The sequence below is a fragment of the Talpa occidentalis genome, unplaced genomic scaffold (assembly GCF_014898055.3).
Source record: "Talpa occidentalis isolate TD23 unplaced genomic scaffold, MPIMG_talOcc4v2.1 talOcc4.10, whole genome shotgun sequence".
Taxonomy (NCBI): Eukaryota; Metazoa; Chordata; class Mammalia; order Eulipotyphla; family Talpidae; genus Talpa; species Talpa occidentalis.
Window position 1 is genome coordinate 20,789,199 of NW_023600993.1, and position 26,876 is coordinate 20,816,074.

General features: G+C 37.1%; 1 protein-coding gene across 16 annotated transcripts in view; it reads left to right on the forward strand.

Moving 5' to 3' along the window:
- CMC1 (C-X9-C motif containing 1) overlaps window positions 1–26,876 on the forward strand; it is a 207,505-nt gene that overhangs the window by 107,194 nt on the left and 73,435 nt on the right. For 5 of the 16 annotated variants that reach the window (XR_008550971.1, XR_005128049.2, XR_005128048.2 and 2 more), the window contains 4 exons: window positions 15,799–15,864; window positions 19,544–19,585; window positions 23,502–23,656; window positions 26,698–26,862. The gene's annotated coding sequence lies outside the window, so the exon portion shown is untranslated. The other 11 variants (XM_054692898.1, XM_054692901.1, XM_054692895.1 and 8 more) reach the window with 10 other exon arrangements.

Sequence of the window (26,876 nt, forward strand, 5' to 3'; positions counted from 1 at the left end):
ATATCTAATATGGATCCCATCACAAGCATCTATCTCTACAGTCCCTGCATCCTTAATGTTTTCTTCTATTGTCCATACTCAGTCACAAGAATGGGTGTGTGACCCAAACCTGCCAATCACCTTTTTCCTTTTTCCAGGCTTGTGTGATAGCTTTAGGAAAGATAAATTATCCAAGATAGACTAATACGAGTCTTTTTTGGGACTTTACTACCATATTTATCCTTCAAAAGGAATTGTTCCATGAACAGGATATAGATAGTGGCAAGACTCTGAGAAGGGGGGATGAAGCCAAATTGACCTAAGAGAAGGAAATTGAACCTTTGGACCCAGCCATGCCTGGATCCCATTAGACTGCAGTGTTTTGAGATGATAGATTATCTTATCTTAAGCTGTGACTATCTTTGACAACCTGATGAGTCTTGACTAATCCATTCTCCTCAAGAAATTTATATGTAGTGAGGAAGATATGTGTGTAGTAAGGAAGATATGTGTGTAAGTTAAACACAAAATACAAAGTGAGAAATGGCATTTTTTTAAAAAAAGATAAAGTGTTCAAGGAGGCTCGATTTACTGACAGACTTGATTATCTAAACTACCAAAACAATTAGGATGCCATTTGAACTGGGTCCTAAGTCATAGAGAAAATGTGAAGTGTTGCTCTTGGGGCACAGAGGTAGCAGTATTTGTGTACTGCTATTTACAAAGAAAGAGGTGAATGATACGGTGGAAACATGTTACAAGGTGTTGCTATTGAGGACACAAACTTTTTTTAAACGTATAATTTTGGAACATACAGTAAATTACTTAACAGTGCTTAACTTTTTATAGTAAGACTATGAACCATTTGTCTTCTCTGTGGTTTTCTACTTTTCATACTGCGTTTTGCCAATATGGAGAAAATATAGTTTTTTAAACAATTGTGAGAAAATGCCAAAATCTGTTAAAAATGGGAGAAGGATCACAATTATTGTCATTTTGCAAATATTCATCCTAAAGTCCATTTTGTTTTGAAATGTTTGAAGACTAAAGACACATTTATTGGTCAACAACAGTTCCTAAAAGCATGCCGACAAATTCCAGCATAGAATTAGCTCTGGCCATCTTAGCTCAGTTTTCAAACCACTTACTGTTTTTACAGGTTGCCTAAGATCAGTGTGTCAGAGAACTTGTTTTAACACTTCTTTGTCACTCTAGGAAACTAGATTTTATCAAAGAGTCAAAAATTCAGTATAACTATATGAACCAAACAAAACTGGAAAAATCCAAGCAGATTCTTTGGCTGGCAGAGGGGAGAGGAAGGAGATGCCTCAAAAATTGGTAATTGTTTGATGATTTCCTTTACTACAAGAGGGAGAAACTGATTTTGTGTGAAAATGGATAGTGCAAATATGCACATTGGCCTCTAAAAGAACTAGTGAAGTAAAATCAAAACACTTTACGGGCCTCCCCGGTGGCGCAGCTGTTGAGCGCTGGGTTGCGAACCTGCCCGCAGCCTCTGTGGCGCCGGTTCGATCCCCGGCTGCTCCCCGGAGGAGGGTCCCACATGGCGCGCAGACCTCTCCTGCTGCCCGCTGCTCCCCTCAGCAGTGTACTCCGGTCCTTCCGCCTGCTCTGCTCCCCGCTCTGGCTCTGGTGAATTCTCTCACCCTCCCGTGCTTCTGGCTGTACCCAGTGCATGTGTAAACAAAACAAACAAACAAATAAACAAATAAACATGCCTCTATAAAAATAAAAAAAAAAAACACTTTACAAAAATAATTAAGGTATTGTAAAGACTACAGCCAGTTTAGACTCTGGAGATGCTAACAATTTCCTCTGTTCTGTCACCTCTGAAAAATACAGAAATCTATCTCTTAGATGCTTTCATTTTTTAAAATTAATTTTTTCTTTAGACTCTTTTATAGACCGGTTGGATAATAAATTTTTGACATCCTTCCTCTCCTATCAGCTTTAATCTTTTCAACAGATTTTCCTCCTCTAGTTCTATATGATATTCATTAGTTTTTAGTAAAGCTAGGAGATATGGGAAAGAAGGAATTGGAGTCCTTAGATTTTAAAATTTGAAACTATCTTTGTAGCATCACAAATTTTTTTTCTCAGATTTAGCTGTATATTTATTGCTTGTTTCAGATATCATTTTGCTATTACTGCCTTGTAATTCTAAAATGAGTTATAATTTGCATCGAGTCCTTTTTACAAAATTTCTAAACATGCACTAGTAAATTAGTTAGGTACATATGTACCTACTCTTTAGTGAATAGAATTTGTTTATTCTGAATTTTGAAGTAGGCTGATCAGGGAATTAATTTTCTTAGCTGTTAAGAAAAATCTATGATAATTTTAAGAACTATGCTACTATAGAAATAGAAATCAATGGAAAATTTCCATTGTGTCCAGAAACAAACCTGGGTTATATTTAGGAGTGTAATAGCACTTTAAATCATCAGGGAAATGATAAACTTTTCAATAACTAGTTTGGGGATAACTGACTATCTACTTGGAAAAGATATCCTTACCTCACACCATCCATAAAAAACAAATTCCAGGTAAATAAATACTTGAATAAAACCTATGTTTTCACTGTAAATGTTGTAGAAGACAATATAGTAAAACCACTTTATAATCTCATGATAGAGAAGTTCATCAAAAATTTACCAAGACATACAGAAAGAAACCATAAAAGAAAACTATTAAAACCCAATCACACAATTGGGTTCACCTCAATTTCTATTACCTTGTAAACTGAAAGATACCATAAAGTATGTAGTCTGAATTAATATATTGGAAGAAAATATTTTGCACACTTTGCTCAATGACTATTATTCATTGAACATAAATAGTTCTTATAAATCCATAAGGATTAAATAAATAATTCAACTAAAAATGGTCCCAGAAGAGAAAAAAGTGAATGTTGAACTCATAAAAATGGTTACTTACATGAATAAAGAAATGTTAAGTAACATAATGAAATACGACTACAACTGTCTAGAAGCTTAATAGCAGAGTGTTTGCAAAGATGTAGACATACACAACCTAATTTCTTATTTCTCACAGTTCTGTGGGGGCAGCAAAGGTGTTTCTTCTGACTTATGTAATCTTGACTGCAATAGTCACGTTCCCCTGCAGTGGTGACTGGTCAAGGCTAGACTTACTGAAAGTCTTCTCTAATGTCTGGTGCTTTAGTGCCCCCACATGACCTCTTTCCCTTCCCCTGGCTAGCTTGAGCCTCCACCCAGCATGGTGGACTTACAGTAATCAGACTTCTTTTATGGCAAATAGTTTTCAAGAGTCAGCATTTCAAGAGGACAAGCCCCATTGTGAAAGTGTTTATCAAGCTTCTGCTGTCCCATTACTTAAATCAAGTCACGTGGCCAGGCTCATGTCCATGGGGGACAGACCTGCACAGGGCATGGATACCAGAGGAGGTGGTCCTTCCCTTAGGGACCATCAAGTAACAGCCTTCTGAACTTACAATAGAAAATAGCACAGCCATTTATAAAAAGGAAGGAGTCATTTTTATATTCCTTATAGACAGAAAACTGTCCAAGATGTATTTCTAATGGAAAAAGCAAGTTACAAAACAGAACTTTTAGTCCAATCACATTTTTCAATTAAAAAACTACGTGTATATATCATATATGGGATATGCATGTGCATTTATGTATGCATGTATATGTATGTGTATATACACACACACACCAAAAGATAAGGAGAGAGAGAGATCTAAAAGGATAAACTCCAATATACCCAATCTGCTAAGAATGGTAAATACTGGAAATTAGGGTTAGAATGGAAAAGGCTTTATTTAAATTGTTGTGATGTTTGGTTTTGACTATAATTTTTGTGTTCTGTGTATTTAAATTTAATGCAACTAGCCCATGTTACTTCTGTGGTTTTTTTAAAAGGAAAAGTATTTGGAACTATGCTTTAGTTCATTGTACAGACCCATAAACAGTTGCAACGAACAACATGCTGGTTGTGTTCTACCAAAACAGTGTGCTGAGGAGGGGCGGCAGGTAAGCAAATACACTCAGACATGAATTATGGCAGACAATTTATTGTAATGACTTTCTAAACAGTTTTAAAGTGTGAAGGATTACTTTTATCATTTCTCCCACTTTGGAATGTGACTTTTCCCAGCAAAATTCAAGTGTGATTTTGGTAGTAATTAGAATTCCATTTGTTTTACACACCAAAACCTCCCCAGTGGAGTTTATTTTCTCTTTTTTTTGTTGACTGGTGGTAGTCAGAATGGAGTAACAGCAATGATGTAACAATGGTGATAATCTAGTACATGATATATATCAAGCCCTGTTTTAAGCATGTTGCATCCACAACAATCCTGTACATTATCTACTACTGTAATCTCAAATTTGCAGTTGAGGAAACTGGCACATAAACTTGTACAAGTGGCATAGACGATGGTTGCTGAGATTTGACTTCATGCAATCCTGGTTCAGGGCTCCTATTAGACCACTTCTCCATGGGAATGATGATAGGTGACCTCTGCATATACAATCATCCTTCAAGAATTAGAAGCCCCATTCTTAATACAGATAAGAATGACAACTGAAAGTGTTCATTATTTGACACCCACTTCCCATTATCATTGCGGTCCAGCTAGCTGAGGTGAAACATACATATAAGCCCATGATCTTGATTTTGGTATTGAATGAATTCAGAGGTAGTCAGGATTTCTAGCTTGCTTCTAGAACCCCATGTCAGTCTGTGTGTGCCATAAGAATTCTCTGTGCCAGGAAGAATCTGATCTACCAATATTCTAATGCTGAAATTAGAGAGCTCAAACAACAGCTGATTGCACACCATGAGATCCACTAAAATCTGACAGCAGGTGTATTCACCAATTTTGACCATAATGACAGCAATAAGGAGACTTTCTGTTAAAGGGACAAGAGAGCAGATATCTGGCACCAGGCACTGGGAAAAAGCAAGACAATTTTAAACAAGTACCACATGTGGTGACTCATTAGATGTTGAGAGCTAATAAGAGGCTGAAGATTTTTAGCTTAGCACTGATGCTGTGGACAGCAGGGTATCCTAACATCTAGAAATTGAGAATGAATCAGGAGGTGGTGATAAATCCTGTGCTGATGCCTGGTGTGTGGAACTGTTGTATTTTTAGGATAGAAGTAAAGATATAAAAATCCGAGAGCGTGCCAGAGTGGAGCAAATATATTGAAAGATCTGCACATTTGTGTATTCATTCATTCATTCTTTCATTCAGCAAGTATGAGGTGATGGGTAGCAACCTAGATTTCAGAATACAAAAGTCAACAAGAAAAACATAGCCCCTTCCTGATGGAGCTGGTAACTGAACAGAAAAGAAACAACTAACCAGATAAAGATTATAAAATATGATAAGGACTGTGATGCTACAAAGTATAGACTACCAGGAGGGCCAGGATCCAGAGAACTGAGGAAATGCCAGCAGAGGTCCAGGGCAAAGAGAAGGACATGAGCTTGAGCTGCCTTATTAATACTAAGGTATATAAAACACTACCTGGTGCATAGTATTTCAAAATTATAAAAAGAAATTAAAGATTTTTAAGTAACATTTCAATCCTACCTAATAAAGTGATTTTCAAATTATTCTCGACATTGCTTTTTGCAGTTCACTCTGAACCTCTATTGAAAAACAGCACATTCTTTCCCCAGAGTAATGCACACGTTGATAGGCACATGAAATTTTGGAAATGTTTATTGATGAGAGCTCTGAGACAATTTTTGCAGAGCTTTTGAAGGGCTTGTTTTACAATAGAAACTGAACTGACAATTAGAACTGTGATTCCATCGAACCCCTCTGAGCATCCCAACTTTCTTGACAATGTGACTTAAATCTTTTTCCCTCTGTTGCTCATTCCCCCCTCTACCTCCGCTTTATCTGTCCTCACTAAGCAGATGGATAGGTGGCAAGTGACACAAAAGGAAAACATCATACGGTTTCATAACAAAGAAGAAAGCGATCGAAGGTCTACAGCAATGCTTCTCCTGTAGTGAATTTTGTCCTGAAAAATCTGGACATATCTGACTTCCTGAAATATACATTTGCATGATTTCTTTTACTCTGACAACTACAATAAGGGGACTGAGTCTTGTCTATATACTACTGGTACTAGGAGACCAGGACCACAAACACTCATGCACATCTACAGGGACAAACTTTATCAGAAATCTTAGATAATATTTATACTACCTCTCAAAAAAAAAAACCTCATTGTAAACATATCACCAACCCCTGTATTAATTTTCTAGAGCTTCCATAACCCAGTCCCATAAACTGAGTGACTTAAACAGAAACTTACTGTCTCGCAGTTCTGGAAGCCAGAAGTGCACGATCAAGTATCAGCAGTGTCAGTTCCTTCTAAAGGATACCCTATCTCAGTATGACCTCATTGTACCTTAACAAATCACATCTGCAATGGCTCTCTGTCCCAATAAGGTTACATTCTGATACATATGAATTTGGGGGAGACCATTAAGCCCATTACAACACTGAAATGAGGCATCTTTATTTTACATTTATTTATAACTCCCAAAAAAGACTCACTTTGGACTTTTTTTAGTTTAAAAATGAGGGAAAGGGGAACTTCCTCAACTTGGTAAAGAATCTCTATGTTCTGTGCACCAGTGGAATTTGAAATTAAAAACGCAATGTCTTTGACATCAGGACAGCAAAAAGTGAAATACTTAGATAGAAATCTAGCAAAACCTGTATAAGATCTCTGAAAGGAAAATTATAAAACTCTGATAAACATCAAAGGAGAACTAAATAAAGGGAGAGATACTTGATGTTTATAGATAGGTAGACTCAGCATTGTCAAGATGTAAGTTCTTGCTTATTTACTCTATTCAGTACAGTTCCAGCTAACATCCTAGCATTTATATTTGTAGACATCAACAAATTGATTCTAAAGTTTATATGCAGAAGCAAAAGACCTGTATTATCCAACATGATATTGAAGAACAAGGATGTCATACATTTCGTACAAATCTATAGAATGTATAATACCAACAGTAAACAACAATATAAACAATGGATTTGGGTGATTATGAACTGTCAGTTAGGTCATCAGCTGTCTCAAACATTCCACTCTGCTGGGAGATTTTGATAATCGGGGGAGTCTATTAATTTTGGGCATTAAGGCTGTACGGATAATCTCTGTGCCTTCCCCTACTCTTTGTTGAGAACCTTAAGCTGATCTGAGAAGATAAAGTCTTAATTTAAAATGAGACTTTTTTTTTTAAGATATACTATTTTTTTAATTTTTTTAATAATAAATTTTATTTTTATATTCCCCATACAATTGCACAATTGCAACCCCCTTATTTCAACCCCAATCCCTCCCCTCCCTCCTCTTCCACCCTCTACCCCCCATAGAGTGTCTCTGGTTCCTAGTTTTTAGTTGATTTTGATTTTCGCTTTCTTATAGTTATTCATTTTCCTGGTCCCTTATTTAATTAAGTTTTCTAGAGTCCTGCTATGAGTGAGACCATCCGGTATTTTTCTTTTTCTTTCTGGCTTATTTCGCTGAGCATGATCCCTTCCAGCGCCATCCATGTTGCTGCAAATTGCATGTGTTTATCTTTTTCGAATGCTGAGTAATATTCCATGGTGTATAGGTACCACATCTTCTTGATCCAGTCATCTATTTTTGGGCATTTGGGTTGTTTCCAAAGCTTAGCTATTGTAAATAGTGCTGCTATAAACATAAGGGTGCAGGTGTTCTTTGGGATTGATGTTTCTGTGTCCTTTGGGTAAATACCTAGGAGTGGAATTGCTGGATCATATGGAAGCTCTATGTTTAGTAGGTCCAGAAATCTCCACACAGCTTTCCATAGTGGTTGGACCAGTTTGCACTCCCACCAACAGTGCAGAAGAGTTCCTTTTTCTCCACACCCTCGCCAACATTTGTTGTTGCTAGTTTTTTTAATATGTGCCATGCTCACTGGTGTAAGATGGTATCTCATGGTAGTTTTGATTTGCATTTCCCTGGTTACAAGTGATGTTGAACATTTTTTCATATGCCTGTTGGCCATTTGCATTTCCTCTTCAGAGAAGTTTCTTTTTAGCTCTTCTGCCCATTTTTTGACTGGATTATTTTCTTTGTTGTTGTTGAGTCTCATCAGCTCTTTGCAGATTTTTGTGATCAGTCCTTTATCATTAGTGTTGTGTGCAAAAATGTTCTCCCAGTTGGTGGGGTTTCTCTTTGTTTTGGTTATTGTCTCTTAAAATGAGACTTCTTTTAAAAGATCTTGAGTTACTTAAGCCATTCCAGTTTAAAAAAGGCATTGCCTTTGAAGATACTATGCCTTGTTAAAAAAAATACAGCATTTTTTTAAAAAAAGGAATTAAAAATGGAGAAGAATGTGATGCAGACCTCCCCACAGGTCCACTGTTACCACCACTTGTTTTCAAAGTTGACATTTGAGTCTCCAGGGTATCCAAGAACACGAGTTCATTCCATAAATCTCTGCTGCTCAGTTGGAACAACTGTTCCTGTTTATAAGGCACATGGTAAACTGCAGGTTACATTTATTTTAAATTAGTCTGGGGACTGGCATTGATACTCTAAAAATCTGAAGATGAAATTACAGATTTAAATTGTTCACATTAGTAGCAAAGCCTGCTGTTTACCATGGCAGAGGCTCTCAGGGCGCTTCCAGTTTCCTGTGGACTTGTCCTGCCAAAAGCACCTGTGACTCTTTGCCAAAGAACTTCCTATCGACCTGCTGCAAGGGGTTATGGTCACTAAGATAACCCCATTTGAGACTCCTGCTTCTTCACAACTTGTTTGTGGTAGCTGAGGAAAGTCTACACTGACTCCTGGGATTCCTCAGCTGGATTAATCTCCATTTGTGCATTATTGTAACTTGATTTATAATGTACCTACCTTCCTTCTCTTGTTTTTCTACTTTTCTACTTCCCCACTGTTCCCTGTTTTCAGTTCCATAGCATTACCTAAAAAGCACTATTTCTAACTATCTGAGACTTCAACACTTCATCACAGAAGGTCAATCCCATTACAATTTCTGCTTTCTATTTTTTTCCTTTTAAGGTTCAGTTGCATTCCAGTTCTGAAGGCAGAATTCTAATACTATATTGTAGGAAGTGTGATCTGGATTTCTTCCGCCATATTAATCTGATATTCACTTTAGCATATGGCATAGCATCACTCATGCTACCTGAATATCCTTATTGTCTAAGATGCAAAGAACAGAATATCACATCATCAAAACCAACAAACAAGAAAAAGGGAGACTGGAAGACAGCAACAAGTTCCAAACTACTGAATATGATAATTCCCCATAAATGTACAGAGCTTGATAGAATGGGCAGCACAGGTTGGCAGACTACTTGTTTTGGGAGTACTGGAATCTAAAGAGCAAATACTCTGATCATTGATATAGATTCAGAAATTGTGCCTTATTACTTTCTCCTGGAAACAGATACAATCATCTTAGAAGAAACAAATATATAACAGGTCACCTAGTCATTTACAGGAAGAACTAGTCAAAATCCTTATGTCAGATTTCCCAATCTTATGGGATTATAAAACCTACCAGGATAGTTCTTGGGGACCACAGACTAAAAATAGCAAAAGTCAAAGTCTTGAAAGGTCTCTTATCTGGGCAGTGGCAAAGCCTGGTGGTCTGATTTTATTCCATGTCATCTAATTATTCATGACAGGCAGATGGGACTATGGGGCTTGAATAAGCCTTCATTTCTAGGATCTACATTTCTGAGACTCAGTAACAAGCCCTAGAATGGAATTGAGTTGACCCTGAGCCTAGTTGTATGTAAGTAGAAAGATGAAGATGGGGTTTATTCAATATTCAGAGAGTCAAAGGAAAATTAGGACAAGGGACCTGACCTCATGGAACTGACATTCCACAAGGAGACAAACAGTAAATGAGAAAAAAATAAATAAATAACATGCTGGAAAGTGAGGGAAAAAACACACCTGAAGAAGAAAGATAAAATGTGTTGGAGTGAGAACAGCGGTACAATTTTAAGTTAGTTGTCCAGGTTAGTCCTCCTTGAGAAGAGGACTGCTGAGTAGAGGTCTGCAAGGAGGTCAAAGAGGAGTGACCTATGGGAAAATAGCAGGTGCAGTGACCCAGAGTTGGGACCACTTCTGTTATGCTCAAAGAGCAAAGAGATGAGGCCAATGTGTTGGATGAAGGCAAGATTACTGGTGTGACGATCAGTAAAAGGGAGATCCTTGTCTCCCACTGGATGCAAGTAGCAATTCCACCCCCTTCCCCCCCAAAGTGACAACCAAAAAAATTTCCAGTCACTATTAACTTTCCCCTTGGTTGGGAATGGAGGGTGTAATTATCTTGTAAGAACAACAATGGAGTGGAGTTACAAGGAGAAGTCTGGCTGAAGATATAAATTTGGAAGTCACCAGTACAAAGATGATATTTGAAGTTATTGGAGCAAATGATATTACCGACAGGTAGATGGAAAAGTGAAGACAGATTGGAGGTAGGGGACTACCATATTGGAAGTTGGATATGGAGGAGCCAGCAAAGATTCAGCAAAAGAAACATACAAAACCAGTCAATCAGGTGAGAGGAAAACCAAGAAAATCTAATGTCCAAGTGGGAAAAAAAGTTTGTCAAAAGAGAAGGGAATTTGCAGTGGTGCTTAAATACTGCCTACAAATTGAGAATTGATCAACTGATCAGTTGGTTGGGTTGATTATCATGGAAGTTATTGATTACCTTAACATCATCTCCTTCTGAAGTGACTGGGGCAAAAATATGTTTCAAAGTGATTCCAGAAATAATGGAAATTTTGGACATTGAGTACAATTGAGTACAATGTGCTTCCTATGAAGGGGAGGCAAGAAAAAATTGATGATGGCGTTTGAGACATGATATGTACATTTTGATGTGTTTTATAGATACCAAGAATGTTAAGTTTGAGATATATACAGCAGGGACCACATCCTCTTGGTATTTTCTGTTAGGTACATACTTACATTGTATCTCAAGCACACAGAGGCCTTACTCTGACTGGAAGAGCAGGTTTGGTCTAAAAATGTTGGCCTCCTCTCAGCCAAGCATTCCTCAGCCAATGACAGATGGGAGTTGGAGTTTAAGTACCCCAACTTCTTCACTCTTGGTGGGAGGGCAACTCTAAGGAGGTTTCTGTGCTATCTCCTCAGGCGACTCAGGAGGTGTCTCATTAGCTCTCCCTGTCCTGCTGCTTCCCTTCTCTGTCTCACTTCTCCACTTCCTCACAGTGCCAGTCCTGCCTAGGATCACCTTCCAAATAAGCTACTTACACTCATATTTTTGTCTCAGCATCTGAGACAGCATCTTGTCAACCCAGGGCAGTATAAACTAAAAGAATTTTGACTAAACCCTATCTTCTAGTTAGTAGCACAGTACTTTTTACAAATCTTAGAGAAAATTTGGTATTCCAGACTCACTTCAAACAGTGCCTGTATACCTTAACAGATTTCGACCCAGAATGCAACACAGTGGAGTATTTCTCTTGACTGAAGCGGCCCCATATCTGTGCTTGAGTGTCATTTTCTGTCAGATCAGCATGACAACACTAAGTGTTTAGCTGGAGTAAGTGGTTCCCTGTCATCTGATAATACCTCATGGCATCCAGCATGCCCATCAAGGGCAGCCCAAGACGTCTCAGAATTCCCAGAGATTTTCAAACTCTGCTTCATTTGTTCTATTATGCACTCAGTCTGTCTTGTCCATCTGAACTGAATTCACTAGGGGATACAATTAGATCGCCACTTTTTTTGTTCTTTCTTTTTACACTCTCTAGTCTGCCATTTCATTTTTAGTCTGAATTGTATTGCTTCCCCCTCGCCCCCCAGTAATCTTTCATTTGAAGTTCCAAAGACTATAATATCGTTCCTCCTCTTTTAACACCAGGGGATATCATTTTATAGAGCTAGGTAATAATAGCCAATATTTATGTAGTGATTCATATGTGCCAAAATCTGTTTTAAATGTTTCACATGAGTTTTTTTTTTATTCTTCACATCAACTCTGTGTAGCAGGTACTATTATTATCTCAATTTTACAAGATTGAATTCTTATAAATTTTAATTGGTACCTGTTAAATTCGATAGCACATCAGGACTAGAAACAACCTTGAATTCATTTAGTTGTTTTTTTCTGGATAGAGATGTTTGCTAGTACTCCTAGGGTAATGATAGACCCAAACCTTTGAAATAATATAGGTTTTATGGATGGAATTATGAACCCCCAAATTCATGGGTTAAAGCCTTAATCCCCAATATGATGAGATGTTACTTCCTTGAGTCCTTTAGGAGGCAGTTAGGTTTAAGTGAGGGTGGGACCCTCTTGATGGAACGAGTGCATTTGTAAAAAGAGACTGGACAGCTTGCCCTTGCTTCTCTCTCTGCCAGAAGATGGCTATCTGCAAATCAGGAAGACAGTCCTTACCTGGAGCCAAATAGGCCAGCACCTTGATCTCAGACGCTGCAACCTCCAAAACTGTGAGAAATAAATGTCTGCAGTTTAAGTCACCCAGCCTATGGTATCTTATTATGACAGGCTGAATAGACTAAGACTAAGGGTGCAGGTTTCTCTAGGACCTGCCTTGACCTCTTTCTCCAGGCCAATCTCATGTAACTGACATGATGGTCATAATCACTTGCTTTGGTTTATCCAATGAGACACACTCACCCTATTTTACCATTTTATAAATACCTTTGTCCTGGCTCTTTTGTAAATAAAATAATAACCCCAAAACAGTTCATATACTAATCCTCAAAACACATGAATATGTTACTTATCTCCTACTCTCAAAGAAGAGTCTGCAAAAAAATCACAAAAGCCAATATCAAAATGCTTACTGCCTACATTCTCTTCTAACTATTTTGTTCTTACATTTAAGTCTTTAATCCATTTTGAATTAATTTTAGTATATAGTATAAGATGATGGTCTAACTTCATATGTTTGCATGTGGCTATATAGTTTTCTCAGCACCCTTTATTGAGGAGACTTTATTTTCTTCATTCTGTGTTCAGGTCTTCTTTGTCATAAATTAGTTGTACACATATGTGTGATTTTTTCTGAGTTCTTTGTTTTATTCTATTGATCTGTGTGCCAGTGCTTATTCCAGTACCATACAGTCTGTATTACTATAGCTTCATAATATTGTTTGACAACAGGGCACATGAATACCTCCATTCTTGTCTTTTTTCCCTTGGGATCATTTTGGCTGCTCAGGATCTTTTGTGGTTCAAATAATATGTTAATGAACTTAAAGGTCCAGTTCCTCAAAGAAGCAACACATTTGTAATGAATCTTTTGTGAATAATCATTTTAAACAAAGACAGATGTGTTTGTGTTGGTTTTTCTTAAGATGGTGTAATCATTGGTCTGCTAATATGGAATTTAGAAGTTGATCTTTTACATTTTTTCATAACACTCAAGTTCATGTTAAGTGATAACACAATGGTAGCCTGAATTTGGCCATAGTAGGAAATAATTTTTACATTATATCTTATTATATATAGGGAAATTTTTCAGTTAATAATACACATAACTACAATACTATAAATTGTGATGATTTGGTAAATAGTGACATATAATTACAAAGAACAAAGCCCAGAGGACATTTACAAAGCTGTTTACTATGGTGACCTGAAGAGGAATTGAGAGTGGGGGCAGTAATCAAAGTAGGAATTAAACGGAACTTCAACCCCTTCTGTAATATTTTAATTTCTATGAGGACAATATATTACTTGTAAAAAGTAAAATTTCATTTAAATGTTCATAAAATTTTTTATTCCAAAATGTTTAGAGAGGTAACATATCATTAGTTACAAAATGAGATATCCACATTACATTTTTAAGTGAACAAAGTAAATGTTAGATCAGTATGTATACTATAGCATCATTTGGGTAAAAATAAAGAGATAACTATTATTTAGATACATATTGCATTTAAATGGGAAATATGTGGAAATGGAACGATCCCTACAAATGTAATGGTGGCTACTTTACAGGGGGTGGGCATTAGGTGAGAGGAAGAGAGTACAAAGAGGAAACTTATTTCTTATAAAAGTATGCTTCTGTATAGTTATTGTTTTTATAATGAGGATGTACTTCTCTCATAATTAAAAAATCTAATTAAAAAAATTAATTCAGAAGTGGCCATCAATGCTAGTTATGAAACATCCTGAATTTCACACCTAAATCTTGAACCATGTCCAGGTCTTACTCTTGTTTAGAAGATGGAAGCATTTGTATCTCAGGAACTCACTCGAAGGTCATCCTTTCTGTCCACACACAACAGCCTCCTCTGTTCACACGAGCACTGATTGGCCTCCTTCATAGAAATAAAGGAAGTAGAAAGATGCAATTATTTTTTTCTACTGGCTACGGGAAGACCCTAAAATGACACGTTACATTTCATTATTGGTTTGTAGCCCTTTAGGCAAGGGGTGTAAGTGCTAAATGATCTGAACCAAATCTTAGTCAAGAATTTGTTCAAACCAAATGAAAAAATAAGCACGGGAAAAGATGATTACTTCCAGTATGTCCTTAACAAACTTTTAAAAATTAACATAGGCACAAACGGTACATACATAAATTGATATTATTACTGTCCCAACCCTTTGTCCCCCAAAAAAATAAAAGAAAAAGATTTTTACAGAGAGTGTTCTGTTTTGATGGTATCAAACATGGTAGGAAGAGCCTCTTCCTTTAGTCGTTTCCTGTTTGTCAGTTTTCTATCTAGGTGTCAAGTTTAAATTTGGAACATGCAATATGCAGTGAATTTATCTCAAGCAAAGGAAGAAAAAAAAAGATGAAAGACTTTAGATTACCCATGTGAAAACAAAATATAGTTTAATAAAGTTATGTGACTTTTTTTAATTCTAAGGCTATAAATGGAGTTAATTTGCAAAATGCCAGTGAATGCCGTAAGTATGGCTCTAGTTATTTATGAACTGTTAGGCTGTGTTTAGAAGCTTGATTTGGGAAATGCTGACATTGAAAGATTGTAAAGTAAAAGTGATGATGAAAAGTGATAGATTCCTAAATCAAGATAAGTCAAAAGTGCAATATCAAGAGCAAAAATAATGCAAAAAATTGCGTAGTGAATGATAAGAAATGAAAGACTTTCTAACAGAAAAGACGAAATACAATAGCACTATTTAGAGCATGTGGTTGGTATCAGGATTCACTGATAAAAATAAAGGTCCTTGTTAGCTAACACACAGGGAAAAGGAAATGAGGGAGGCCCTATTAGACCCTCCTAGTGACTGGCCAGACGAATAGTAAAATGCAAAGAGAGTTGTCTGGGTGCATTCATGTGCCTTCCTAAACAAAAAAGAGGAAAACCATACCTAAAGTTTTTTGGTACAATGCCAATTCATTTATTTATTTTCAATTGTGATGTAATTGACAGTAAAAATAGACAAATTTTGAGTAAATGACATCATTATTTTGTACATGTATCCATCCATGTAACCATCTTCCAGATCACCATATAAAACATTTATTACCTTAGAAGATTTTATGATTCTTTCTAGTCAATTCCTCTTCCCAAAGGGTTAGTCACCCCACTCTTGCAACCCCTATCATCATAGATTAATTTACACATTCTTGAAATTTACATAACCGGAATCATACAATATATAATCTTCTCATCTGACCTTTTTCATTATTGGATAACATTTGCATTATTTTTGTTTTGCTATTAATGAATGAAGCTACTGTGAACATTCTTTAAATGTCTTTGATGTACGTGTGTTTTTATCTAGTAGAAGTCATAGAATATAGTTCCAGTTGATCATAGGACCTGTGAATTAAAGAGAACAGGTGAAAAGGTAAGTGGTGAAATTGTGAGACATAGGTTAAGTAGTCATAATAGACAGTCCCATCCAAAAAGAGAACAAACAAAATGTACATAGGTCCATAGCAATTCTGAAATCTATTCAGGCCCATGCCACCAATCTCCTGATTAGGGCCCAATTCTGCTCCCCATGAATAAACCATGCTTGGCTTGTGACTTTGATTCTTGGGTTCTTGGCTTCTCCTCTGAATCATCATTTCTCTTCCATTAAAAAAAAAAAAATGTCTGTTTCTATAGTAAGGCAGCTTTCCTAGACTGGTTTCTACTCATAGAAATTCATTTTGTATTACCCTTTCTCTTTCATTTCAAGCTGTTTGTTTCCTTTCATAATTGTGTGGGTTTCTCATATCAATTTATAATAAACAAAACCATATCCTCATTTCTTTCTGAGACAAGTCTTTCTATATCTGAGCCATGTGTAAAACTATGGAATAATATCCTTAAAACTCTTCAAAATCTTTCCTTTAACTGAAAGAGTCTAGAAAAGCTTGCCCTTAAATCTTTCTGAGATCCTGATTCTTACAGCTACATACTTGTGATATTTACTCTGAGCCTGTGTTCTACTGATGGCTCTAGATTTGATCTTGCCATTCATTACTTTTAAAATCTTTTACAGGAAGACAATGGGAATGGAAAACAATTTTATTTTCAAAGCTGGTGAGACCAGAATGTGTTATATGCCCCCTGAATTTGACTCTTCTTTCTCCCTCTGATAACCAACATTATTGTTTTTATAATCTAAAGATTTTTGTTTTGTTTTGTTTTGTTTGTTCATTTGTTTTGTTTCTTTATCTTCCATGTATAAGTAGAATCATACAATATTTCTTTGTCCGTCTATTGTATTTCACTTGGCATAATACATTCATGTTGCTGCAAATGGTAAAATTCTGCCCTTTTTTTTAATAGTATGTGGTAACATACATCTGAAGGGTGTGATCCTATACCACTGAATCATGTACAGTGTTGAAAACCAATATTACCTCAATTTAAAAAAAATGAATGACGTATCAAAAAAAAAAATAAGAGACAATAAGTGTACCTGAGGGTGAGAAGAAGGAATCGTTTGTGCACTCTTCTATTCATGCAATCATATGGAAAACACTATGGGATTCCGCAAAAGAATTAAAAATAGAAGTACCATATATGTTTTTCGATCTCGTTTTCCTGCTACCAAAAACCCTAATGGCATGACACTTGCTTGCCTAGTGGCACACCCAAACCAATAAAGAAGCAACGTGAGGCCCGGTATTTTCAGTGGGAGGTGCTGAAAGAGCAAGGTTGTTCCATGACCTGCAAGCATGTCTGTCCACACAGAGCCACGCCCAGGGGAAGCCTTTCACCCACATGTCTGAAGAAAGAAAAAAAGCAGAATGTATATGAGGTGGAGGAAACATTTTCTGAATGAGATAAGTAAATTTTTGTTCATTCTTCAGTACTTAGTTTGTATCGTCTGGTGGGCTACTAGGATAGCCAAGATGGGTTGCATCACTTACTGCAGGACCTGCAGCCGGTGCTAATCTAGGACTCAGGAATGACTGCCTTTCGTGATGGATTAAAATTTTACCATATTCAAGACATTGAAACAACCCACATGTCCAAAAAGACTCAAGAAGATGTGGTATATATACACAATGGAATACTATGCAGCAATCAGAAAGATAAACTAATGCATTTGCAGCAACATGGATGGAGCTAGAAGGAATTATGTTCAGTGAAATAAGTCAGAAGGAAAAAGAAAAATATTGGATGGTTTCACTTATAGGAGGAATATAGGTGAACCAAATGAGGTACTGAGGGTAAAAAATAATAATAATAACAATAAAAAACACAGCAAAACCAAACAACAATAAAAAGACAACTACAAATCAAGTGACATTCTGCAGGAGAGGGGCAGGGAAAGAGAGCAGGGTGAGGGAGGGGAGAACACAAGGACTGTGGTGATGGTGCACAGGTGAATTGGTGGTAGAAATTCTATGAGGACTACACCTGAGAAAAGAAAGCAAACATTGAAAAAAAATTAATTGAAAATTTGGCCATATTTTTACTTTATAAAGGAATGACATATCAAAGAAAAAAAAGATAAGAGGCAATAAGTGTTCCTGAGGGTGAGGAGAAGGGATTGTCTGTGCATTGTTCTATTTGTGGGAATGTAAATTCATGCAATCATATGGAAAACACTATGGGATTGTGATATTTACTCTGAGCCTGTGTTCTACTGATGGTAAGCAGATTCAAAATTAGTAAGACTTTGTCACTAGAGTAAGAGAGCAATGAAATCAAAAGAGAGGGCCTGCCTGGTGGCACAAGGGGTTAAGTGTGGCACAGTGAAGCAGTCTGCAGCCTCTGCAGCATGAGTTACTTCCCCTGGCCCTCCAGGGAGCTACCCACATGGCACTGCAGACCTCTCCTGTCTTGCCCCCTTAGCAGTGTATGTCAGTCAATCCGCCTGTTCTGCTCCCCACTCTGTCTCTGGTGAATCCTCTCCCCCCCCTTACCCCACGCACCTCTGGCCTGTACCCCAGTTCTTGTATGCATAAGTAAATAAATCTTTAAAAAAAAGAAATTGAAAGTCACCTGGAGAGTTTATTATTTTTAAAGCTATCACAGTTCTTACTATTACTGTTTTGCATTATCAGAGTGCTCAGAGGATCCATATCTTTAATTATTCCTTCAGAAGACATGTCTAAAATTTCTGGTGTTGTCCTAGTGAAGTAACAGCTGATAGATTTCTGTTCCCTTACCTAAATCCATGAAGCAGTAACTCATTTGTAAAATGCCTCCACTTCATTCACTTACTTAAAACTGAAGATATGTACCAATCGATTCTGAAAGCAAATCTTATTATACATGGAAGATCAATTGTTTTATGAAATAAAATTAAAAGTGTAAATGCGCTAACATTTTCAGAATATGTCAGTTGAAAGTGCTCTTTGAACTCATTTGACCAAGTGGGGTTTTTTTTTCCATTTTTTGAAATCACACCTGTGTTAAGACATGCACTCTCTTCCTCTATCTGGTAAGCACAAGGTGTGGGAACTTGTGCAATAGATAATTAATCTCTATTGCTATCTATAGTTTCATAGTTAACACTGTCTTAGCAGAAGTGTGAAAACACATTCACACCTTTGAAAATGGATGATTAACTAATCAAATGACAATATGAATGTTAGACAAAATTACAGAAATGACTGCAAGGCAGAGCTATTTATGATTATAACATTCTATTTAATTTTTAAGGGTGGATTGTTCAGTGTAATCTGTGCTTCTCAAACATCTAAGCAGATTCTCAACTTTTAATTGCATGACTCCTCAAAAAAGGAATGCAGAAATTTCAGATTCTCTACTATCTTAGCATTTTTAAATATAAGACATTAAGAAGGAAAAGAAAGACAGAGTTCAAGACCATAGGCAGAAAGGAGTCTAGAAAAGAGAATCACATTTGAGTGAATAATCAGTTAATTTTTTTCCCTGGACATTGTCATATAGACTAATCGGAATAGATAAATGAATACCCAATTTATCACATCTCTTTTGGTAGTCTGATGTATAAGTTCTCTTTTAATAGTCTGATCCATGAAATTCCAAATTGAGAGAGAGGCCCCATCTTCATTATTTTGTAAATTTCCTAAGTTTACCTGTGTGTTCTTTTTCAGATATAAATGGGAAAAGGCAATGATACTATTGGAGACACGCAAGTATAACAGCTGGAACTTTAAAACCAGTATTCTAAGTATTGTATTAAGAGCCTTTAGATAAAAATATTTATCCATATTTATATTTTAAAGCCAAAGTGTATATTTGTGGTGCACATCACTTAATGCTTTCTAGTGTGGTATTTTATTTTTTTTAAAAAGATTTATTTATTTACGCATACAAGAACTGGGGTGTAGGCCAGAGATGTGGGTGGGGAGGCGGGAGGTGAGAGGATTCACCAGAGACAGAGTGGGGAGCAGAACAGGCGGACCGACTGAAATACACCATTGAGGGGAGCAGCGGGTGAGACAGGAGAGGCCTGCTGAGCCATGTGGGTCACCTCGCTGGTGGGGGTCAAACCAGCGCTGCAGTAGTTGTGGATTGCTTCATAGTTCTGATGCTTAACCTCTTGCGCCACCAGGGAGTGCCCTAGTGTGTTATTTTAAAGGCATGTTAAGTTCCCTATAGTACTTTAAAATCTGGCCACATATCTATCTAACCCATCACCTCACCCAAATTAGCCCAGTGCTTTATACTAAGTAGACATCCTTGTTTGTTGAGTCAATGCTAATGATGGATGATAGGGCAAAAGTTGTTATAAAGTTGTTGTACCTCCATGGAAAAATTCAATTACTTAAAGCATAAGAAAGCAAGTTTTTCTTCATAAATTCAAAACACATTTCTTTGTTCCGTAAAAAATAACAGTTCTATTAAATTAGCAACAATTTATCTATCAGCACCAAGGGAAATGCTGTCAAATGTTAACCTTGTATTTATTATTGCCCTACTGTGAACGTTTGTGAGTGTGAGTATATAAACACCTATTCTCCACCTCCAAGTTGACTTCTGTCTCCATTTCTCTACTGAAACCACTCTAGTCAGGGAACCGTCTTTCCCGTTTTTTCTTTCCCTTGGCTTCTGAGCAATATTCAGTACCACTAAATACTCTTCCTTTTTTTTGAAATATTACCTTCTCTTCTGTGCTATCCCACACTTCTAGTTTTCCTCCTACATCTCTTCTTGGTGTAGCTCATTTACTCCTGTGGATCAGTTACTGTGTATAGTCTTACACCTGCCAAGTTTAAACCGCTGGCCCTGATAGTTGCCTCATCTTCAGTCCCATCAGTGAGTATGATGCATGTACACGCATACACACACTCTTGAGACTTGGGGTCTCACTGTCCTGCAAACCTGCTCTTTTGCTGTTTCCCATGCCCATGATTGAGGAACTCTTCATTTAGTTGCTCAAGTAGGAACCTGGATGTATCCCTTACTCTTCCTGCTTCGTCTCCCCCACATCTAATCTCTCACCATATCCTATTTACTCCTCTCAGATACCCTTGGTTTCACCTGTTTCCATCCAAACCCCCTGCGCTACCCAGTCTGGGCAATCACTGTCCTGTTTCATTTTTACGCAACTACCAGCTTATCCTATGCCTCAAAAAATAATTACAAATTCCTCAGCATGCAACATTATGCACACCTCTTATAATGAACCCAGGAATGCCTGTTAAGAACTCTGGGAGCTAGACTGGAATTGATTATGGATTCATTTTCTACTGTCAAGTCATTTAAGATCTACTAATACCCTCTACTTTAAAGCCCTGTAGCCTCTTCCCATTGTACTACATTAATGAATCCAAATTTATCTGTTCAGACTGAGGTGCCTCACTTTAGTGGACAACATAGTTTTCTGCTTGTAAATTAATCAGGCATCTTAATTCTCTCTATTTTTAATCATTTGAATTTGAATACTTAATTATATCTTATGAAAATGATGAGAAAAGTTGTTAAATATTCTTGAGCTCTGTTTATTATTCAGTAGCTCTGATAAAAAGTTTGGTGTTGGAACAGAAGGTGTAGAATAAGATAAAATTGAAGGTTTTTTTTTTAAGATTGATTTATTTATGTTTACAAGCATTGGGTACAGTCAGAAGCGCGGGAGGGTGAGAGAATTCACCAGAGCCAGAGCGGGGAACAGAACAGACAGACTTGACGAAGCACACTGCTGAGGGGAGCAGTGAGCGTGGCAGGAGAGGTCTGTCGCGCCATGTGGGGCCCTTGCCTGGTGGCCAGGGATCGAACCGGTGCTGCAGAGGCAGTGGGCAGCTTCGAAACCCAGCACTCCACCACCAGGGGAGGCCTAAAATTGAAGTTTTTAAATGACTGTAGAGTTCATGGAATTTAGATTTCACTACTCCCATTTAAAACAAGTAGTATTCATGTCATATATATATATATATATATATATATATATATATATATATATAAAACTTGATCGCATATTTGCTAAGGGAAACTATCTTGGAGATTTCTGATGATTTTCATCAATATGTCATGTTAGTATATTTCTGTATTTTTATCTCCCCCACATGTTCAATAAATGATTAAATTCACCTTTTAAAACATGTAAATAGGACCATCAAGAATGAAAATGACAAAAACTTATTTAAAAAAGAGAATAATGGTTGTATCAGGGACCTGGGATAAGTTAACTATGAAGCTTAGCAATTAAAGTACTGCAAGTGTCCAGGTAGGTAAGATATAATAGAAAATTCATTTGGTAACTCAGTTCTGAGTCTACTAAATAAACACCTATAGATTTGTTCTTCCCTGGATAGTCTTTTTTTCCATACCCATCAAGTTAGATAAAATTTAACATAAGTATTATGCAAATCTCAATATATTTTATATCTTCTGAGTCATTGACAAATACTAATTTATATAGCTTCAGGTGGACAGGAAGTTTGAGGCATAGGAGTCATAATTTTTATTAGTATGATATTTAATTCACATTATTTTACATTAGTTGAGGCACAAAAATATAATGATTTGATATTTGTATGTATTGTGAAATGATACAAATCATCACAAAAAGTCTGGTTAACATCTATCACCACACAGTTACAAAATCTTTTCCATTATGAGAAAACTTTTAAGATCTACTCTCTTAACAACTTCCAAACATACACTGTAGTATTATTGACTGTAGTCACCATGCTCTACATTATATTCCCAGGGCTTATTTTATAGCTGGAGTTTTGTATCTTTTTACTCTTTATCCATTTTACTTCTCCCCCCACCCAGTTGTATGTCATGCATTTGCTAGCATTGATAATGTCCTTATTTAATATTGACAGTAATGCTTTAAGTCAGACATTATTGGGTATTTTTGTTACCCATTTTTTTTTTGTAGTGGCACCTCAAGGTTGTTTTGTTCCTCTTTTACTGGGAAATAATATCTTTATATCTTAAAACTTTATATCTTAAAACTGAGAAAATGGCCCACACTTTGATCAAGAGATTAAAGAATCAGAATTAGAACACTATTCCAGCACTAGAGAATAATGTTTATAAGACCATGTATCACCTGTTGTTCTGATTTGTTATCAGTAGTTATTTGCAATTACAAATTATAGGCAGTTTCATCTACTAGGGATAAAATCAAGCTCATGTCAATTTATTGGACCCAAATATAATTAAAACTTTTAATCTGAAGCTTGACATGGTGGTTTACCTATTATTTCTTGCTCTTGGGTTATCAGATGTTAACAAAGATTCTTCTGTTTTGTTTTTAACCTATTACCCTATGGGAGAAATATACTGTCACTTACACTTAAAGCCAATCTACAAAGTAAAATTAATTTACAAATTCGAAGTGTATTTCATCCTGAAAGTAAATAGGGTACGCAGTTTTTCATGGATAATAATATCTATAATTGGAATACTATATGCTTCTGGTATAATTAATGAATAGTTGGGTTATTCATACTTCTGAAACTCTAGCTTATGTTGCCCTCTTACTGGTAATTTGAAGAGGCTGTCACTAGCAATATTTCACAGGTGGGTTGTGATTGAAATTTTATTCTTTCTTTTCCAGCCTAGAGCTTTTCCCACTTTTTTTTTTTATGATTTCAGAATCTAATAATAAATAGTTTGAAGAGGAATAGTAGGTGATGTCACACCATTATTTTGTGCAAGCCCTGAGTTGAAGAATGAATTGAAGAATGGTTTAATAGTGAGCCAAGGCCAGAAGAAAGGTGTTTATGGGTGGAACCTTGGGAAAATAGAAGGTGAGGACCTTTTTTCTAGACTATCGTACCTGCAACTGGATGAGCCACAAACCTTGTGGTTGTTACCAGTTTAAAATTCAAGTGTTAGTGAGTCAAATCAGATTTGGCAAAGTGGCTGTGCTATTCTGGTAGGAAGCAGAGGTCTTGGAGCCTACTGAGCAGAGAATTAGAGGACGTACTCAGAACCTTAAGAAGTAAATGAGGATACCAAAGCGAACACTGCAGAGTATCAAACAAACGCATGATCAGCAAGGCCTGGGGTGGATGTCAGCTGCACAGACAAGTTGAATATGAGATCTAATGAGTAAAGAAAGCTGTGGGCAATAATTGAAAGGAGTTGAAAGAAGCCCCAGTCAGGTCTCCTAGGTCTCACATCCTAAGAGAATGAAAGGAAAAAAAGCAGACATTGTACAAAAAGAATAATGATGTAAAATACATATAAATAAATAAATTATTTAAAAAAGGAATCTTTGGGGGTGTCATATATAGCACCAATGGCTTAGGCCTTTTACAAATAATTAAATTAAGTTTACACAAATCACAGGTTCAGCATACACCCAGCAGCTGTTCCTGGCAGACAGTGTATGGGTCATCAGAAATACAAAAGTGAGATCTAGCCCCTGTGCCGACAAACCCCAGAGGTTTGATTGATAGAAAATAATTAAAACAAAGCATCAGTAGAAAAAAGAGATATAAACAGTCTGTGGACTCATTAAAATACTCTGCGAGAGTAAGGAATGGCTAAAGAGAGGAGGGACATGTGAGCTGGGTAGGAAATAGACACTGCCAGGCATAGAAGTGTGTGATAGTTCCTGAAGGGGTCTAAGTGAAGCAAACATAGGTGAGTAGACAGCAAGATACATTGGGGTTAGGAGGAGGGGGGCAGCATGATGAGAAGGAGAGGGATAAGCCAACCAGAGCCAGATAGAGAGGCAAGAGCGGTGGTTATCTTCATCTGTAGGATATGGATTCTCAAAGTGTGGCCCCCCGATCAGTTGCATTAACATGTCCTGGGGTGGGTGAGAAATACAAATTCACTTCTCCACAGGCCTAGAGAATCAAGAATCAGGGGGGTGAGAGCAAGGAGTACATGGGATCCAGCAAGCCATGTTTAATGAGCCCTCCGATAACTTTGATGTATGATGAAGAACTCCCTTGGCAGGGGAACATGAGACTCTAGGGAACAGTTAAGCAGTTAAGCTTGGGAGTGACGAGGGGCTATTTTCTAGTAAGGCTGAAAACTAGCCCATGCATGGAGGATGGCCTACACCAATGGCCCACAAACTTTTTGCAATGTAACTTTCCATTTTTAAAGTTTCTCATACTTTTCATTATAAGATTTTCTCTGTTTCCTTATGTCTTTACATCATTGAACATAAATGGTAGCATTACTTCAGTAATAGGAATGCAGAAGGCCCTGGATAGCCCTGCAGTCAGAAAAATAATAGTTCACTTTAAAGTGAGAAAGAGGGCCACCCCTGGTGGTGCAGCGGTTGAGCGCTGAGCGCTGGGCTGCGAAGCTGCCCACAGCCTCTGCAGCGCAGTTTCGCTCCCCAGCCACTGTTGAGGGTCCCACATGGCGCGCAGACCTCTCCTGCCGCACCCGCTGCTCCCCTCAGCCGTGTACTTCTTCATCAGTCTGCCTCTTCTGCTCTCCGCTATGGCTCTGGTGAATTCTCTCACCCTCCGGTGCTTCTGACTGTACCCAATGCTTGTATAAATAAATAAATCTTAAAAAAAAAAGTAAAAAAAAAAATAATGAGAAAGAATAGGGAAAAACAATTCATAGAAAGACAACAAAAAGGTTATTAAACATACAAAATGTTTATCATTTAAATATTAGTAAATTTTACCAACAAAAATTAATGCATAGTAATATCTGTTTATATCAATTCAGCAAATATTTTTAAAATGACTTTACCTGTTGTCGACAATTTATCCTCAGTGGTTGGCACAATAATTATACTTCTAGGACAGAGCTGGAGAGAAAAGCTTTCCTTTAAAATATTTACCCCAGTGCTAATTTAAAATAAATTAGAACAACCTAAAACTTTAGTAATAGATAGTGAAATAATAAAACGGAATCTAGACAAGCTCACAACCGGAAAAGAAGAGACAAATGGTAGTCTTTCTGTAGACAATAAGCTGGGTTTTGTGCCTAGATTTTCATGTATTCCCAAAAGCATGTTGCATAGTCAGGGGACATTTGATAGGGAGAGGCTGATGGATATTTACATGGCTCTAGAGAAGTGCTATGCAAGAGCAAGAATGTAGACTCTGGATCATATTTCCACATGTCCCCATTCAGAACTATTGCTTATAGAACCTTATTCTATGGGCAGTGAGGGAATCATTGCAGGTTTTTGTTTTCTTTAGGACAGTGTCTTTGAGACATTGTCTCAAAGAGTAGAAACCAATTTGAATCAATTTAAACAGGAAGTGAGAAGCAATAAACAATTGCTCTTTTAGCCTGGGTTGTGTACAAGTGGATTGTCATGGAAGATAATCCCAGGAGCAGGAGTGAATGACAGGGAATAGTGAAACAGGGGAGAAGGAAAAATATGGCATGAATGTAGTATTATTGCTTCCCACTTTACAGGTGACTAGTGCTGGATACCAGAAGACCTTTGGGGCTGTCTTATCAAAAGTGCTTTAGAACTATCTGTCCAGTGAATAACAATTAGTATTCATCCACTGAATTCTAGCCATGATGATCAAGATGACCCCACAGGCATTAGTTTCCCCTGCACAGCTGGGTGTGTGTGTGTGTGTGTGTGTGTGTGTGTGTGTGTGCGTGTGTCTGCTGAGAGGCTTCCTGCAAATGTTCCATATTAGAGGAGCCAGTGACAGGGAAAAGGCACTTCCAGATTGTACCTACATGGGCTGGTTAATGCTACAGTGCACTGGTGGTTGCATATGAGTTGGGACTGAGAGGATTTGGAGCGGTGTATAAGACATGTTCTGTAAAGAAATGTAAACACATGTAGCTCTTACATTCTCTGTTAATAAGACTATGTACAACAAACATTTTTTTTTGCCAGATGCCATGCCTGTGAGAGGTGCTGGAGCCACAGTGTTGCATAAAGCACAGTCACCCCCATTCAAAAGGAGAATCACTTGAAATCACATTGCTACTGGACCATAATTTCTATAGGAAACCTTTTATCCATGCCGTGGGATTAATTTGGTTAACAGAACTTATTTGAGTAAGTGCAATTGA